The sequence below is a fragment of the Acinonyx jubatus genome, chromosome F2 (genome assembly GCF_027475565.1).
Source record: "Acinonyx jubatus isolate Ajub_Pintada_27869175 chromosome F2, VMU_Ajub_asm_v1.0, whole genome shotgun sequence".
NCBI classification, from domain to species: Eukaryota; Metazoa; Chordata; class Mammalia; order Carnivora; family Felidae; genus Acinonyx; species Acinonyx jubatus.
The window spans coordinates 54,510,039-54,529,912 of NC_069394.1; the positions used below are offsets into that span (position 1 = coordinate 54,510,039).

General features: G+C 39.1%; 1 long non-coding RNA gene across 4 annotated transcripts in view; it reads right to left on the bottom strand.

Annotated features, from left to right (window-relative positions):
- LOC128312881 (uncharacterized) overlaps positions 1 to 19,874 on the bottom strand; it is a 139,704-nt gene that overhangs the window by 103,245 nt on the left and 16,585 nt on the right. For 3 of the 4 annotated variants that reach the window (XR_008292788.1, XR_008292790.1, XR_008292787.1), the window contains exon 2: positions 10,200 to 10,913. This is a non-coding gene — a long non-coding RNA (uncharacterized LOC128312881). The remainder of the gene's footprint in view (positions 1 to 10,199; positions 10,914 to 19,874) is intronic. The other variant, XR_008292789.1, reaches the window with a different exon arrangement.

A 19,874-nucleotide genomic window follows, 5' to 3' on the forward strand; every position in this document is an offset into this window, starting at 1 on the left:
TTCAGAGCTGTGAGAAACAGGTTTCTGTTGTTTATAAGCCTCTCAATCTATGGTCTTCTATTATAACAGCCTGGACAGACTAAGACAAATCATGCAGCAGAAGCAGCCTCACTCTGCCTGCAAGCATGTGGGATGTGGGGAAGTTTGAAGGTCAAATAAGGGAATACACTTGGGAAGATATGTTAATATTTAAAAAAATGATCCTGTTATGCACATATTTGGATTGTTTACTGTGGCAGACTGGAGGATGTCAGAATAAATTTATGTTAACTGTCTCTTCTCATCCAAAAGAGATTTTTATTATGTGCATCAGAGGCAGAACCCAGCCCTTGACTTCGTCAGTGTCTAAGGTCTGGATTTAAACAAAAATGGAAAAAAATTGTGCCCAGTGAGAGATCATAAACTTGGTGTAAAGATGATGCCTCTTCTTGGGTTAAGTAGTCTAGAGGATTTTGTTTCGAATTTGTATAAAAGAGCCCATCTTTCTAGGCCATTCCAGACACAATCTGCCATGGTACACCAGGTAGCAACAGAGAGATGTCTTATTTATTGACTCTTATAGAATTACAAGACTTGTTAGTTCAGCTTTGACTTTGTTACCTTGATTTAGTACTCTGTTCTGGTTCTAGCATGAAGAGAAATTAATTTTTTAAAAAATCCTAAAAATAAAACAAATCCAAAATTCCCTAAAAATGTATGTTATTTTACTTGCAAAAATAGTTCAACATCTTGAGTTTGATTTCAGCCTCTGTTCCTACATATTTTATCAGCTTTCTTCTCATTATCAATTTCACACTGCAGAATAGCGTGGGGCTGACAATAACAGAGAGGAGAACCGAGATAATTAAAGTAAATTTCTCAACTATACTTAGAAATTAGGGCAAAAAACGTGTGAATAAAAATAGGATACAAAATGTTTGATGTTTGAAACCCTGCCTTTTGTAGTTCAGGGACTCTTACCCATGTTAGTGCTGGTAAACACTGAAGGAAAAACATTTTATTGAAGAGCTTAAAAGAAAATTTCAATATATTTCAACACAAATTTCCTTTCCTATAAATTAAGGCTAAATGTATACTGACTTTACACAGACTTGGGATCAAAATGTTTTTTGAACTGGACAACCTCACACATATTCGTAATTGTTGCCTTTTCTCCTCCTCCCACCAAGTTCCAGCTCATTCTCTGAAGTTTAATCACGGATTCTTCCTTCAGTCACTCAGATTAGCCTTTGTTCTAATGCTCTTTAAACATCTACTACCTTTTTCCAGAAAGTCTTATCTGGAACTCTTGAAGTTGCCCACAGTTGCATAATCTGGTTTTCCAATGGGGTTTCTGTTTCTCTTCTTTCCGTCTAAGTGCATGTCGTAGCATGAGGAAAAATCATGGCCTATTGTCAGAATTTCTTGTGAAGTTCATGAAATGCATCCTGTCCCAAAATTTGAGAAATATTTTAGAGTCCTTTAAAATCTTTCTATCCTTGATTCTTGACACTTTATCCCCAACATTCTTTCAAAAGTGACCCCAATTTTTTTGTAGGTTTAACATTGTAAGAGTAATCCTCTGTAGGATGAGGTTGATTTGTACACAGGCAGGAAAGTCAGCGCCTAGCACATAATAGGGGCTCGATAACCATTTGTCGTATGAATTAAAAGAACGACTGTGGCCATACTTCATTCCTCTGAAGACATAAAGCCCAGTCTTGCCTCTAAGTATACATTGTAATACATCATCTCCAAAATGGCATCCTTTATTTCAAACCTCTGCCATTAGTAATCTTAAACTCAAATGCATTTTCATAGCACAGTTTTTAGTTTAAGCCTTCTATAATTACATTTCCCATTTTATTCTGATGTTCAATGTGCTTTTTAAAGGTTTCTTCTGCCCATGTTGCATTTAGTTTCCTCTTTTTGTCCCCAAACAATACCAAACTATTTGGGAACTTAGTTCACTCAGAAAGAAATGTGGAATTGAATGATACAATGTTGCTTCCTTGATGTGGTGAAGAGAAAGGTGTGGCCGGTTTGTGTTATCTGATGCCTTGGCGAGTCAGCAGACTCACAGTGTCATCCCGAAGATGAAGCCAGAATGATAGAATATCACCAAGGCTAGTAAAGTATTAGATAGCAAAGATCAATGTCTACTTCATGAGCTGGGCAGAGCTTCAGGCATGAGAACTTTACTATGCCACAGGAATTTCTATTTCCTTCCAGGACCCTTTCACAGTAATTCATATAAGCTCAACCGAAATGGAATTCATTACTACTATAACTTGGGTCTGAGAGAAAGGTCCATCCAGATTCCATTTGGTTAAATCAGGTTATAAAGATGCTACGAGGGCTTCACCTGCTTGTCTCTGCTCAACTTTATTCTGCATGGATCGCTTCTCGGCCTTTTGGCTAAGATCAAGTGTATTCTGCATGGAGGTTTGTGGCACACAGTAGGCAAGGTGACCACCAGATCAAAACTTTGGACTCTAATCCTTTAGCAACTCAGGGCGATTTCCTCCCAAAGTTCGTATAGCTATCCACAGAGATGACTTATTGGTCTCATTTTGCATATTTCCACTCCTAAAGCCATGGGAAGCCAGGAAGCTGCAATGGAAGACTTCTCCAGGACATCATGGAATGGGGATGAGTGGTTCCCTCAAGGATGTGATGCTGGTGGATAAAAACAATATGCTCACAATACCCAATTGTAATATCCGCAGAACGGAGCTAAGATCTATCTCATAGTGTTGTTAGTAGGATTGAATGATAGAATGTAGACTTCTTGGCATTTGATTGGCATTCAACAAATGATAGCCATTATTATTACTCGAGCTGTGTTAACTGTGCAAACTTTCTTCATCACTGAATTGTGATCTTTATCTTTATAATCCCATATTACAATTATGTTATCTAAGCTTACTCCCCATTGTCAGGGAAGAAATGGTGGGAACAAGTAATAATTTTCATCTTCAAAATATCAAATATTATAATTGTCTATTATTTTATGAACTTAAAAACTTTTATGTGCATTATCATTTGGAATCTAATCATTAACCTTGGGAGCTAAGCATGATTACCATCACCACTTTCCAAAGAGAGAAATTTTAATATAGAGAAATTAAAAGTCTTGGCCAATATCACACAGTTGGTATGTAACAAGCTCAAGACTCAAGATGAGTTCTTCTGACTTGAAATCTTAAAATCTTGTGTTCTTTCTAGTATCATTTAATTATCAATTTACTTGTAGAAGGTATTAAATTTTTTGTAGAATCAGGTACATTTTGCAATCAAACACTTTTTTTCCCCAAAATCAGACAATTTATAGGAAACATTTTACAGAGTATGAGGAATTTGTCATTATTAAGAATTTTGATTTTTTTAAAAAAATGTATTTATTTAGTTTGAGAGAGAGAGAAAGAGAAAGATAGAGAGAGAGAGACAGAGAGAGAGGAGGACAGAGAGAGAGAGGGAGAAAGAGAATCCCAAGCTGGCTCTATGCTGTCAGAGTGGAGCCCAACGCTATGCTTGATCCCACAAACTGTGAGATCATGACCTGAGCCAAAAGTGAGGTGGAAGTTTAACCAACTGAGCCATGCAGGCGCCCTAAGAATTTTGATTTTGACAACCTGAGTGTCTTAAACTAACATTAGGAAAATGGCCATGCTAGTAAGTAGGTAGGAAGGTAAAGAAGATAAAATTCACTTTTCCCTCAGTTTTGCTGATCTGCAGAAGAGATAGTGATTGAAGATCAAACCTCCCAATATTTAGGTCTCTTGCAAGAATTATATTTTACAACTATTAAGTTTGTGAGGCTATGAGCATCATGCGACTGGATGTGTTTATAAAGAGGTCAGAAAACCACTTATTCATGTTTTGGCATGGATGTATTTTTGTTGTTTAGGAAGAGTAACAGTATCAGTAGTTTCCAAACTGGGGCTGTCAATGTTACACAGGATCGGACCCTTCTCTGGAGTCAGGGCATCATCGGGTCACTGAACCCTAATCTGTGAATTACTTTTAAGGATTCCTTTAATTCTAAGTTTATGGTTCTGTCTTTTTATATTTATGATTAATCCATTTTTGAGGACAAATAATATTGTTAAAGCACATACTCAATGATTTTAAAACCATCATGTTTTTTGACATAGTGAGTAAGCACAGAGAGAATCTAGACCTGATTTTTCTCATCAAATGAATATAATAATGCATATTTTAATACCCTGATGTTTAGGGGGAAATGCTTTATTCTTTCAGTTACTGTTCACTATATAATGGTCACCCCTTACTTCAAGACTTGGTGCTTTATTTAATTTTCATATGCCCTGGTATGAGGGTTTTAGGACACTATGAAGCACTCATACTTTGCTCCAGGACTTCTTAAATTACCTGCCTGTAAATCTCAATGTGTAACTGCATTCAGTTCCCATGGCAACATGCTTGATGTCAGTATATGTTTCAGCATATTCAGGTCACTTGAAAACCAAAAGATGTGTCTAGCTGCAATAATAAAAGCAAATGCAAAGTGGATATTGGAGTGTTATTATTTATTTATTGTTAGTGTATAGAATATAAGAGGAAAAAATCTGTGGACAGCAGGCTTTAAGATGTCTGCAAAGATCTGGGCTCAGGTTTACGAGCTTGGAACAGAACAGTAGACTTTTGATCTCTGAAATAAGTAATAGGTGACTTGTACTTCCAGAATGAGAAAAACTCTAGTTGTCTATGACATATTGAGTTTATTAGACTCTGTAATGAGTTATGTTCAATAAAGCAAAGGCAGAAGCATGAAGAACAGGCTGGACTCTGCTAGTTGAGGCTTTGGAGACCATAGGAGGCAAGGTCTCTATTTCCACTCTGAAACTTGATAATGGAACATTACATAATGAACGTCTTATGAGACACCAAATCGGTGTGGGTGGGCAGGGGGCACATCTACAGTTAAAGTCATTGCAGACATTGAGAGGAAAGTGACATCTAGAATACCCCTTTACACACATGGACTCTTTTTATCCTTCCAGTAGTATCCCTACTTAAAAAAAACTGAGATAACTTTACAGTAACATGCAAATATGTTAAATGTAGTTCAGTGATTTTTGACAAATGCATCTGTTTATGAACACATCATCTCAAACAAAATATAGAACATTTCCATTGTTCCATAAAATTCCCTCATGACCCTTTCCAGTAAGTTTCCTTCTTCTAGAGGCATAGATTAGTTTTGCTTCTTCTAGAACTTCATGTAAATGAAATCGTACCACGTTTATTCTTTAGATACAGCTTCTTTATCTCAGCAAAAAAATTTTGAGATTAATCCATGTTCTTCTGTGTGTAAGTAGGTTGTCCTACTTGACTGTTGAATAGTACTTCATTTTCTGGATATACCAAAATTTGATTATTTGTTCTTTGGGTTATTTCCAATTTGGGACTAACATTAATCAAGTTGCTGAGGAGCATTTATGTGCCAACGCCTGTGTGGCAACGTGACTTTGTTTTTCTTTCGTCCAAGTGACGTTGCCAGGCTATCGCAATCTTATACCATAAATGTATACGTTTGACTTCATAAGACACTGCCAAAATAATTTTTGGAAGTTTTCCAAAATGACTGTACCATTTCAGACTTTCAACAGTAACCTTTAAGAGTTCTGAACGCTTCAGATCCTCATCAGTAAGAGATGTGTCATTCTTTTTCAATTCAGCCACAGGAGTGATGTCCAGTGATGTCTTTGTGGTTTTCATTTGCATTTTCCTGATGACTGATAATGTTGAGCACTTTTTTGTGTGTGTCCTTATCGGTCATTTGTATATTTTCTTTTATTTTCTAGCTGTTCAAGTCTTTCCTCAATTTTTATTGGCTTGTTTGCCATTTTTTATAACATCATAGGAGTTCTTTATGTATTCTGCAGACAGAGCCCTTCTTCAGATACCTGTGCTATAAATATTTTCTTCCAGTCTGTGCTTCATCTATTCATTTTTCTTGACAGGGTTTTTTGATGAGCAGATATTTCAGTTTTGAGGAAATCCAATGTATTGATTTTTAAGTTTTGTTGCTGATTTCTGTGTCTGACTTAAGAAATATTTGCTGTCTTTCAACTTGTGAAGATATTCTCTCATGTTGTCTTCTAGAATAGCACTTTCCAATAGAATTTCTATTTGTCCTATCCAATATTGTAGCCTTTAGCTATCTATATTGGTGGTGCAGCATTTGCAATACAACTAGTGTGAATGGGAAATCAAATTTTAACTTAAATTTTAATCAATTTAAATTAAATTTTGCATGGCCATACGTGGTTAGTAGCTATCGTATTGGACAACATAGTTCTAAAAGCTTTATAGATTAAAATTTTCCATTTGTAGCTATACTCCATCTCAAATTATTGCATTATTAATTTTATTATATGAAATAGTGGTAGAAATTCACTTCTCTTTTTATTTGTTTATCCAATTGTTCCAGTACCATTGAATTGTGCTATCAAAACCAATTAGCTGTCTATGTATTAGTCTATTTCTTGACACCCTAGTCTGTTCCATTGATATATTTGTCTGTCTTTATAGTCAAATACAACATTGACTTGATTACTGTAAGTTTACATCTCTGTCTTAGAATTGAACAGTATAATTCCACTGAATTATTTTTTAAGGTTGTTTTTGATTTTCCAGTCCTTTGCAATTTTATATAAATTTAAGAATCATTTTCTCAGTTTCTATTAAAAAAAAAGCTCTTTTTGGAATTTTGATTGGGAAGTTTTCATCCATAGAAATGGATTTATTTATTTATGTTTAAATGTTTATTTACTTTTGAGAGAGAAAAAGACAGTGTGTACACAAGCAGGGGAAGGGCAGAGAGGGAGACAGAGAATTCAAACCAAGGCTGTCATCACAGAACCCGATGTGGGGCTGGATTCCACAAACCATGAGATCATGACCTGAGCCTAAATCAACAGTTGGACACTCAACCAACTGAGCCACTCAGGTGCCCCTTAGATACTGATTTAAAAAAAAAATTAGGAGTGCTAAGCATCTGACTCTTGATTTCCGCTCAGGTCATGATCTCATCATCATGGGATTGAGCCCCATGTCAATCCACAGGTTGAATGTAGAGCCAGCTTAAGATCCTCTCTCTCTCTCTCTCTCTCTCTCTCTCTCTCTCTCCCTCTGCCCCTCCCCCACTTACATGTGCACTCTCTCTCAAAAAAAATTAAAAAATATTTTTAAATGTTTATTTATTTTTGAGAGAAAGAGAGACAGCACGTAAGTGGAGGGAGGGGGCAGAGAGAGAGGGAGACACAGAATCCGAAGCAGGCTCCAAGCTTGAGCTGTCATCACAGAGCCAGATGCAGGGCTCTAACTTGTGAACCCTGAGATCATGACCTGAGAGTCAGGGTCAGACGCTTAACTGATGGAGCCACCCAGGCACCCCTCTCAAATTTTTTTTTTTAATTTAAAAATTGTAAGAACTCCCTTTTTATAGCAACCATTTAAATTGCTCAGTTCATCATTCTGTAATCAAGGGAGTATTAAGTAAGTATATATATATATATATATATATATACACACACACACACACACATATATGTAAATATATCAAAATACCAGTTACTATTATTCTTATGATATCTGTAATTTTGCCTCGCGTCCGTCTCCATTCCTTACAGCGGCATAATTTCATATCCTATTACACAGAAACAATTTAGGCTGCACTCATGGTATTTTAATTTCTCCTATACCTTCATGCCACCATACACGACTACGTTTACTTTTTTATAAACATTTATTTTTATGTTTTTTTATTTACTTTTTGAGAGAGAGAGAGCATGTAAGTGGGAGAGGCACAGAGAGAGAGGGGGGCAGAGGATCTGAAGCTGGCTCTGCACTGACAGGCTGACTGCAGCGAGTCTCATGTGGGGCTTGCACTCACGGACATGAGATCAGGACCTGAGCTGAAGTCGGTTGCTTACTCAGGTGCCCCTATAGCTACCGTTATTTTGACCATTTCTCTCCTGAATTGATGAAGATATTGTCTATCCTGTCTTATTACTAACTTCTACCGAACACACACACACACACACACACACACACACACACACAAACACACACGATTTAATCAACATTTAAAAAATTTTCTTTTCAAAATACACTGTTAAGAAAATAAAGAAGCAAATCTTTGCAAAGCATATATAGAACACACACATACATAGAACATGCAAAGAACACTTAGCTGCTCAATAATAATAAGACTAATATCTATTGCACTCCTATGTATTTACCCAAGAGAAATTCATATACTCATTCAAAGACTTGTACGTGACTCTTTAGAACAGCTTTATTTGTAATAGACAGAAAGTGGAAACAACCCCAATGTCCATTGATATGTAAATGGGTAGACACATTATATATCATATATTCATACATTTCCCACTAGTGATTTCATGACCTAAAACTTAAAAAAAATACCCCAACAATACAGATTTAAATGACTTGGTCAAAAACAACCCAAAGGTGACAGCTTAAGTATGGGATATTTCTCTTGCAGCTGACCTGATGTGTTCCTGCAACCTGCAAACTCTTATGCTCTGAGATCCTGCTTTTGGTGTCTCTCTTTGGCAATGTCCCCACTTCTTGATCTCATAATAAATATTATTATTGCTTTAAAATTTTTTTTAACATTGACTTATTCTTGAGAGATAGAGAGAGACAAGCACAAGTGGGCAGAGAGAGAGGGAGACACAGAATCTGAAGCAGGCTCCAGGCTCAGGGCTGTCAACACAGCCCAACGCGGGGCTCAAACTCATGCACCATAAGATCATGATCTGGGCCGAAGTCGGATGCTTAACCGACTGAGCCACTCAGGCGCCCTTATTATTGCTTGCTTTGGACCAATGCTTTAGAGCCCACTTATTAAATTGAGTAACTGACAAAAACTGTATCCTATTTGTCTTTGCTTCCATTTCTCGAACTACAAGAATAAACAGATAAATGCGTGAACACTTCTAGAAAAGATACCCCAAATGTTTTAAAGGTGAGTGTGTGACTGTGTGTAACTGAGCTGCCCCTTCTGGCCTGCTTAGATACAGTAGGTTTGGCTCAAATTTTGCAGGAAAGACACAGCTTGAACTTTAAACAAAGTATTTTCGAGAGTATAAGAGATTGTTTCCTTGAAACAGGACAACATCTTATGAAGGTCAGAGTAATAAAGAATTCTGAAACACAAGAGTGGCTTTGCATAAAATCCAAGATGATAAATGTCATTAAAAAGCCAACTTGTTCTTCAAGGCTGGCCCTGTGGGCTGTGTCTTATCAACATACCCTATGGAATCAAGGTATCTGGTTCTTTTTCAGTGGTACAGTGGCTAACTGCTATCGTTTGGCTCAGTAATTTGATTTTTAACCTATTGAGACACTTATTGTTCTGAGAGTCTGATGAAAATTAGAGAGCCTCTTTTTAGCAAAAGATTTTTCTAGGTATGCCCACAATTTTGTATGCAATATCAGGGACTTTGTTTTTCTACAAACCATCATGGTAAGAGCTCTGTACCGAATATTAACAGGATAATACCTCATTAGGATAATCAGGAACATTTAGGAGAATTTATTAGCTAAGTGTATTATATTGGAATGACCAAGGAAACAAACTACCCAACCTTGGTGCCTCATAAGAAGAATTTATTCTCATAGTTTTCAAGGTCAGAAGTCCAAATCAGTATCTCCGGACTGAAATCAGGGTTTTTGGCAGGCCTACTTTCTCTCCGTAGGCTCTGAGGAAGAATCGGTTGTCTTCTCCGAGATGGCCGCTGCCATTCCTTGGCTTATGGGTGTATCGCTGCAGTCTCTGCCTCAGTGGTCACGTTGCTTCCTCTTCTTCTGTCTGTCATAAGGACACGTGTGACGATATTCAGGCCCACCTGGATAATCCAGGACCATCCTTCCATCTCAAGATCCTTCACTCGATCACATTTGCAGGCACTTTTTCCTTATAAGATAACATTTACTGGTTTCAGGGATGTCTTTGGGTAGCCATTATTCAGGCTACTACACAAAGGAACTACAGTAAAACCTTGGTTTGTGAGGATAATTTGTTTCAGAAACATGCTTCACACTCCCTTGTGTATCAAAACGAATTTCCGCAGAAGAAATAATGGAAACTCAGATGATTTGTTCTATAACCCAAAGGTATTTATATAGAAATGATTACAGTACTGTATTATAAGGGGCACCTGGGTGGCTCCATCGGTAAAGTGTCTGACTTCGGCTCAGGTCATGACCTCACAGTTCACGAGTCCGAGCCCCACGTCTAGCTCTCTGCTGAAAGCACAGAGCCTGGAGCCTGCTTTGGATTCTGTGTCTCTCTCTCTGCCCCTTCTCAATTTGTGCTCTGTCTCTCAAAAATAAATAAACATTAAAAAATAGTGTAATACAACACAAAATAATAAAGACAATCCAAAATAAAAAAATAAACAAGTTAACCTGCACTTACCTTTGAAAACCTTCATGGCTGGTGTGAGGGAGACAAGAGACAGGAGGCTTATTGTGTAGGATGACTTTCACTATCACTAAGGGAATCACTGCTATCTATAGGCTCAATGGAATCTTTTTCTGCATGAAGGTCATTGTATGCACTCGCACAGATGTTGACTACAGTACAGTATTAATAAACTCTTGTCATCTACTGTATTTAATGTAACTGGCAATAAGGCAGCAGAGGAAAGGGTCTCTATCTGCAGGCAGCCTGACCTAGAATGAAGCAAAGCATTCCTGAGCTTCCTCTTGTATGGAAAAGCAGAGGACTGTCCATGGGTGTTATGAAGTGACAAAAAATACACTAGTGTCAGTTGTGGGCACCTTCCAGTTCTCTGAAAAATCACTGATTTCTGTCAAACACTGAGGCCTGAGGCCGAGCATCTGAGCATGGGAGACGATCATCCAAAATCCTGCAGAGAGAGAGAGAGAGAGAGAGAGAAGAGAAGTATTGGCTTAGTTGTGATCATGCGACATTTGGTGTAACATACTACTTATATTGCGAGACATTGCTTGTTGAAGATTTATTAGAAACGTTTGCTTGTCTTGAGGAACACTCGAAGGACAAGTTACAATTCAAGGTTTTACTATATTTACAAAGCAGGCAAGGTCTGGTAGGAGAACCACACGGGGTAGTCTAGAAACCACTGGTCAGGATTAGAGCCTCTGCTTCAACCTTTAGGCCCGAAGGGGCAAGAAGCGGTGTGGTTACTGGGACCTGGGAGGACAGAGTCATGGAGACCAGACTCCTTGAGAGAAACAGAGTGCTCCCTCTATCCCCCCCCCCCACCCTTTAAGGAGCACCACTGGCTTGAGGCAAATTTTAAAGGGAGGAGTCAGGGGAATTACATCCTGATGCCACCCTTCTTCTCTCCAATCTGGTTTCGCATCAGCTAAAGCCAACTGGAAGCCATTAGGCACATGTACCCATTGACTGAGCCTACAGAAGTTAAATTCTCACAGGAGACAACAAGATAGAGAAGTGTGGAGTGTGGATCTAGAGGGGCAAATGGAAGATACTCAGCATTCACTAATTGGCTCATAGGGGAGCATAATCCATGAAAAATATTCAGGCAATTTCTTGCCTTGCAGAAGTGTGTGTCATCTTTGAGCATCATAACACTTAAGGAACCATTTCTTTCTCTAGGTAGCTCTTGAAAGTACCTGCCACTGCTGTTAAGACAACTGAGAATTCCGTGAGAGCAGGGATTTTGCCTATTTTGTTTACCAATGTATCCCCAGACTTAGAATATGGTATTTGTCTATAAATCCATATATTATCTATTTGTTGAATAAATGGAACAGAAATATAGCGTACAAATACCTAATGGTCACCCTCCGTATTGCTTCACACTCCCTATCAGGTGTTTGTTTCTCCTCCTGCCTGCCTTGGCCCAAAACAGCTGCTGTTGCTCCATGAGACTTTGCTGCTCTCCCCTCCAAGGAGATAGTGCTTTGGTCATGACACAATTCCACTCTACACTCATATTCCTATGGTGGGTCTGGTTCTTTTAGCTCCAGTGAGCACAACTGCCTAATTCAGGTAGATTCAGGTGCTTTTAGAATTTATTAAATTTATATTTTAATAAATACATATTATTCATTAAATACATGACAGATTATGCAGGGCACCTGTCTCCTGTCAGTTGAGATGCTCCTGAAGGCAGCTGTGGGGCTGAGAGAAAGGTCACATGCCACAGGATCTCTGATGCTGCCAAGTCTCTTTGGGTATCTAGGAGGACTAGAGGTCCATATCACCCACTTTGGTCCATATCACCTCCATATTGCCCACTTTGGTTTCCAAAGGGCTGCAGACTCTAGAGGTGGAAGATGGGGAACCCTTTGTGGTAATTTTCACTGCCATCACCATCAAGATAAAGATCTTCAGAATATTAAAGACTTTGTGATAAATCCTCTTTCTAAAAGCCTGTTCTTCTCCACATTTATCCTATCCTTCAGTTGTAATATACTTCTCAAAATAAGGCCAGTTTTTAAATGTCTTTTAGCTTTTTTGTATTAGTGTTGCCTACCTCTTCTGCCTCAAATGGGGCATCTATCAATTTAATGGGGATGACGATTTAATATCCAAGACATTTGGGCAATCCTATCTTCTTTCTTGACTTAATTACCCAATAAATTTCCACTTTTGTATATTAGAAGGTAGTTTATTGCAACAGGCACACACATCCCCAATGACACACATCTGAGTTTCACCTAACTCTGAAATTTACCCCATTTTAAAAAAAAAATTTTGAAGTTTTTATTTATTTTTGAGAGACACAGAGAGACAGAGCACAAGTGGGGGAGGGGCAGAGAGAGAGGGAGACACAAAATCTGAAACAGACTCCAGGCTCTGAGCTGAAGGCACAGAGCCCGATGCGGGTCTTGAACTCAAGAACCGCGAGATCATGACCTGAGCTGAAGTCAGATGCTTAACTGACTGAGCCACCCAGGCGCCACCCCCCCCCATTTTTTAATTTTTAGAGAGAGAGCGAGAGAGACAGAGTGAGTAAGGGAGGGGGAAAAAGGGGAGGGGAGACAGAGAGAGAGAGAGAGAGAGAGAGGAGAGAGAGAGAGAAAACCTTAAGCATGCTCCACACTCAGTGTGGGGCCTGACATGGGGCTTTATCTCATGACCCTGGGATCATGACCTGAACCAAAATCAAGAATCAGACACTCAATTGGCTGAGCCACCCAGGCGCCCAAGACTTACCCCATCCTTTAACATAATCCATCTTTCTGAGGTTTATCACTTTTCTTAAATTTTAATATCATCTAGTAACCCTGCCCTTACTCCTGACCCTCGCCTAAATCCCAATCTCAACTTGTTCCTGAGTGACTAAATGATTTAAGGCAGAAATGAGTAAATGGATCACCAGTCCAAAAATTCGACATGGAATGTGACCATCATTCCCAAAGGGGCTGCTTAACTAGGTTCATAGAAACAGATTTTGGTAACAAGTTTTTGAAGGACAGAAGGATGGACTTAGTATTCAATGCAATGATTCCAGTTTTAAAAGAATGTTTTTCTCCAAAAAGGCCAAAGGAGGGTCAGAGCAGCAATATATTCCTTAAACAGAAAAGTAGTCTTGCAGATAAATCCAGGATGATAAATGCCACTCAGAGGTTAACTTAATTACTCTTCCAGCCTGACCTTGACATCTTTTCCTGCCCGGTATTGCCCTTGATTCAAGACGACTTGTTTTTCCCATTCGGTGTTTGGCATACTAAGTACACGTGTAAATTGCTAGCTAGAAACTAAACCCCATTATTCGAGGCCTTTTTGAATTTAGTAATTATTTTCGAAAATCTGAGGAGAGTCATTTTCTCCCCAAGAAAATGCACATAAATACATATACACACAATTTTGCTTACCATTTCATGGATTTTAGGGATCCAAGGACCCCATATTTAGAAGCCATGAATTAGAGATGTTACCCACTTAGGTAACTGGCCACAGAAAGGGAGTCTATTAATGGAACATTCTCCAGGCCAGTTCTTCTTGTTCTGAAAATGTCGGTTTTGGGCTTGCTTTCATTTCCTGAGTGTTCTTGAATCTCTTATATCTTGTGATCACCTGGACACCATGTCTTCTAGGTAATTTACAGCAGAAACATCATGAACTATTTACACTGCACTTACTTGAGGCTTCCTCACTAGGTTTAGCTCTGCAAAGGGACATTAGATTTGCTTTCCAGAAACAGATGTTGCATGGGTGAGATAATTAAATGGGTAGGTGGCCAGATTCTTGCAGCTGCTAAGCACTCTTATCCATGTGGACTTGTAGGCTGCTTTCTGTCCTCAAATACAGATATACACGCCTCGCCATCAGTATGAGGTGCCCATACCTGAACAGAAATACTTTAGATTCATTTATGCTGTGTCATGCACTCTACTAGAATAGATAAAGTAGAGATTCCACTTATGTTATTGATCATACAGTGAATTTCCCCAAAACGCACCAGAAATTTATGACAGTTAAGATTAAGACCTAGCTTCCCGGCATCTCAGAGTCATCACCTGCTTCACTAGTGTTCCTAGCTGCGATCTGGGCCTCTGGCTCTTTACCACCCAGCTCAGCCCAGTTCCAGAGAGTACCACAGTTCCTCACCATTATGCGATCTGAGAGAAGGCATTTCAGCAATGGAGCCATCTCACCCCACCTAATGCAAACTACAGGGCTGGCTCCTTTACCTCCACTGCTTGATCAAACAAGTTTCAAATTCCTTCACTTTTCTTGCACAATTACAGTATTTACCCTTTCTTTGGACCTCAGGACCAGAGCTACACTCCCCAACTGGTGCTTCAGAGGGTGCCTCATCGCTGCTGGTCTCTGCCGCTCCGGGTCTAATTTCATTTTCCATCTTTTCTCCTGGGCAACCATTCTATTTAGTACACATCGACTTTTTTTGTTTGTATGTGTTTTATAAAATGTGCCTTGTTTTGTGCATGTATTTTTAATGTATCTAAGTAGTATTAGGTTATTGTGCTAAGTTACAGTAATTTAGTAGCAATGACAGATAACCCCCAGAGTTTTAGTGACCAAACTCAATAAAATTTCTTGATCACACAATGGTGTAATGGAGATGTTTCTGGTTGGGTGTTTCTGCAAGTAATGATTCAGGAATGCAGGCTCCTTCCTACTTGTAGCTCTACCATCTAACCCAGGCTCCCAATGTCATGTGGAGGGCTGTTGCATTCGAAACAGCTGGAAAGGAAAAGGAGCATGAAATATCACCAAGCGCAGGTATATTGTCTGTGATCCACCCTCTTTCCTCAGAGTCTCAGGCACAAGGGCTCATAAAGGATTTCGCCGTTGCCACTAACACTTCATTCACTGTAGATACTGGGCCCAAGCTCTACAAGATGAAGACTGATTTTGAAGTGCAAGACTTTTCCAGAAAACATCCAGTAGTTGAACAAACTTCCACTCATGACTTGTCTTTAAACGTTAGTTCATTCAACAAATATTGCCCTGAGCTCATTTCTTCGCCAGGTCTTATACTAAGTTCCTTTGAGGAGAAAAAGGTCACATGTGACAATTGTACATTTGAAAAAGCAAAAACAAAGCAAAGCAAAACAAACAAACCAAAAAACAAAAAAAAGCAAAGGACCAAAGAAAAAACAAAACAACAAAAACATTATAGTTTAATGAAGATATCACAAAAATGCTGCCTAAGCGCAGAAAAGGGTGTAACAGATTTTGATGAAAAAGACAGAAAGGTTAATATTTACTGCATTTAATTGGGGAGGAAGGAGGGAAGGGCATTGCAGAAATAAAGAATAATGTTTACAAAGGTTTGAAAAAGTCAGCGGGCATGGCTGCAGAATTTGGGGGCAGCCAACAAATGTACAGGGCCTTTACATCAGGTTAGCAGCCTGGACTTCATCCAGACTGGAATCCCATGCGGGGTTTAGAAACAACATAAAGGTTCAAGTGCAGTTTTGCAGTTGAGTTGAACTATGTACACTGAAATTTCCTCATTTGTAAAAATTCCCTTGATGGTAATTCCTGATTTCCATCTGGCATTCTCATTGTGAAGCTCAAATAAAATGATCTAAAATTCTCTTGCATACTTTAAAGTTGTTTACAGCCAAGAATTTTTATTATAGTTTGTATCCCTCGTTGGGAAATATGTGACTCAGGTGAGCCTTTGGCTATTGTTACAAAATCTTACGTGTTTTATTCAATTTTTTGTCATTATGTTTTCAAGTCTTTTTTCTCTTGGCTCTGTAACTCTCATATTAGGCAGCACGACACAAACATATAGTGTGTGTCAATATACATCTTAATTTGTTAATTGCCTTTTGAAATAATTGATAGTGGCCATACCAATAGAATCATACATAGTCTTTGGGACTTGGTGGTCAGTAAAAAAAAAAAGAAAAGAAAAGAAAAGAAAAAAAACACCTTCACTAATTAAGAGAATACCTGAACAATCAGAACTCAGTGGCTGTGCCATGGGCGTGACCCAGAGCACAGAAGATCTCCATTTTCACAAGCTTTGTCAGAGCAAGCAGAGGGTCGCAGAAAGACCAGAAGGTAGAAATAAAGAAATATAGCGATAGGAAGATGGGATGTAGGCAGAAAACAGATCCAAGCAGCTTTTCAGATTACAGAGGTCAGAAGGTACATTTTATGGTCTCACTTCCTATAAGAATCATTCAAGGGATTAGAGGCAAGCCCTGGGAAGCCTGGTGAGCATTAAGTCCTGACTGGGAAACTTACTAACATAAGACTGTCAGGCAAGAACCATAGGGAAACAAGACTGCGTCTGGCTCTTGGGAAAGGCTCCACGGTAGGAGCGTGGAAGGGGCCCAGTTGCTAGAGTGAGCGTGAAGCTAGAACGGTCCTAGCAGACCCTCTAGTGGAAACAGTCATCCATTTAGAACAAACAGGATGGTCACAGGACTGGAAGCAGCACTAAGCCTGTTGGGGGTGCTCAGCCTCTTTGGTTGTAAGGTTGGGGGAGCTTAGTTTCCAAGCTCCCTGGCAACCACTCTGTGCTTAGTGGTCAGAAGATGACAAATTTGTTAGAACTTGAGGTCATCTATGGGAATAAGTTCACAAAGTCCGTGCAAGACTCCGTGAGGCACTGAGGCTAGTGAACCAAGCTAAGCTCATGGACTAGGAGTTTGAACCTTAATGTTGGACTGTTGAATTTGTCTCTTCATAATCGTTGAGTGGCTGTTAGATATTATTTTCTCAATTACATTGCCTACACCCAGTGTCCCAATTCCGTCTCATTCACTTAGTAACTCGTCACAATCTGGCTTCTATTCTAGCAGCTAGGCTCAAACTTTACTCTGTAAATTACCTTCAGTTTCCAAAATGTGAAATCCAAGGGATGTTTTTCTGGACATTCTGTCCCAGCTGATGCTGCCATTTACCTTCCTTGTATCTTCCTTCACCTTCTAGTTTTCCTTCTTCCACTTTTCTCCTTAGATCTGGGGAAGTTTCTTCTGTCCATCAGTGCACTCTCTTGGGTGATAGCCTCTAGTCCTAGAGACTTAACTGCTTTACCTACTGACAACTTGCAAATTGATTTCTTGGGCCTAAAGGTTCTAAAGACTCTCAGACTTGAGTATCTAATTTCCTATCGGCCAATGTAACCAGCACGCCTCTTGGATGACTGTAATGTAATAATTACTGCCAAATTCAGTATTCTGCTCTCTAAAGCTAACTGTTTTCCTATAAATGTTTTACCTCATTTGACAATGTTACAACCACATAAGTCATCCATGTTCCGAGCATGTAGACCAGGTGTCCCTTGTTCCCCACATTTTTCACTTCTCCAGTTCTTTAACTCACAGCCAGGCCCTATTGAGTTTGACGTTTAAGTATTTTGTGACTTTTTTTCCTATACGTCACTTTTAAAATTTCCTCAGTTGAATGGCAGTCTGACTTTGGAGTCCAAGCATTAGCTATGAAGCTATGCTGTGTTCTCATAGTTCACACTTTTATAAAATTAAAGACACACATACTGAGCATTGTTATATATTATTCACAGCTAAAATACATGTTTCTAGGTGTACGAAACATGGAACTATATATACTAAATTTATGATAGTGGATGCCTACAAAGAGGTGTGGTGCTTAGGATCACCAAGCAAGTGGGGCTTTGAACGTATTTGCTGTTTTGTTCTATAAAAAAAGAAACTTGAACCCATATAAGAAAACAATTGTCAGTCATAAATGGTGCTTGTTTAAGTTTTAATTAAATTAGTTGTAGTTTTGAAATTCCTTTAAAAAATATGATTAGCTTTTCAGGGGGTTGTAGAACAAATGCATAGAGCATTGTTGACTTTGTAAAACAAAACATATAAGGTACAAAAAAATACTCAGTGATATGTTAATGGTGTGTTATTTTGGGATGGTAGTATTTTATAGGTAGGTATTTTTCCCTTCATGCTTTGAATAATAATCATTACAAAATTAAATGAAATTATAAGAAATAGCGATGAAGTTACATTTCCACAAAACACGTAAGTGGTAAATTCAGGAGGTCTAACTTCAGAGTATATAGTCTTCAATGCATCCTTTTACCACCTCCCTAACAAAAGGCTTCTGAATCCTTTCTACCTTCTTCATTCCCACTACCTTTCTCCCAGTTCAGACTTTAATAACGTCTCTCTTGAAGAGTAACAATAGCCATGTAACTAGCTTCCTCCACATTTGTACCTCCTTCTCTCTAACCCACCCTGCACACAGTTGCTAAGTTGTCCTTCTGAAGAGCCAGTCTCTTTGTGGCACTTCATTTCCCATAGGCTTCAAGAGCAGTTTCAAATTTATCAGAAAGCACGCGAGCACCTTCTTGGTCTTATTTCTGCGTTAAGCCCTTGCCTTCTCCTGTCATCTCCTGCAGTCTTTCCACCTGGACTCTTTTCTCCGGACGTAGCAATTCTCCTGTAGCGAAATGATATGAGCCAGCTGCTGCCTCCCCCTCTAGTGTTCTTGCTTCCTTCCCTGGCCCCCACCCAACTCCTTGCCCCTTCAGCCTGGCTAACTCTTCGTCACCTTATCTAGACCAGTTCTTCTGTGGAAAGCGTTTACTGAGCAACTTCAACCATTCTTAGAGGAGATAGTGGCAACTCTTCTGTTATCTTGCAGCCTGTATGGGATTCTATGCTTATCCCTCGGGGATTAATCATTGACTTTTCTGTCTCTCTGGCCTATCCTAGTACTTGAGTGTCTGATGCTGAGGCTTGCTTCGCATTTTTTGAATGAACAAATATGTTTTGTCTCTTGCTACCCCTTTTGATTGGACCAGGAAGAGGACAGCTCCCCCGACTTCTGGTCCAAGGACACTGGGTGAACTTGCTGGGGAGACCTTCCTGCACCGAGGGGGCCAGCTTTGCATGACTCAGCTTCTGACTGCTCTTGCTTAAGATCCTTCTAGCTTCTGCAGTATGTGAGAGAAGTGACCTACATTCAGAATCACTTTATAATTCAAGAATTAAACTCAAATGTGTAACAGGAAGAGAAATTATCTCAGTATAGGGAAACATCAGTTTTCAGAAAGCCAAGATAATAAAAATGAAGAATTGAGGAAGCAAGAAGTGCTGACAATAACAGCGGAGAAAGTAGGACAGTTTAGACGAAGTTTCTTGGAGGAAAAGGGCATTCAGTGAGTCTGGAATTTTCTACCTTTCCCACATAGCTCTTTATCTGAAAATGACACTTCTGACCTTTTTTTTTTTTTTTTTTTTTACCATCACAAGGCTATTCTCTGGTGACCATTAATCCTCCAGTCACCACTATGGATACCAAGCTCAAGGTTGAGGGGCAAGTATCCTCAGCAAATATCCACTTGCTGAATATATTTCAAATTTTAGTCTCAGGTCATTCTTGCATTCATTTGGCTTTCTTCCTC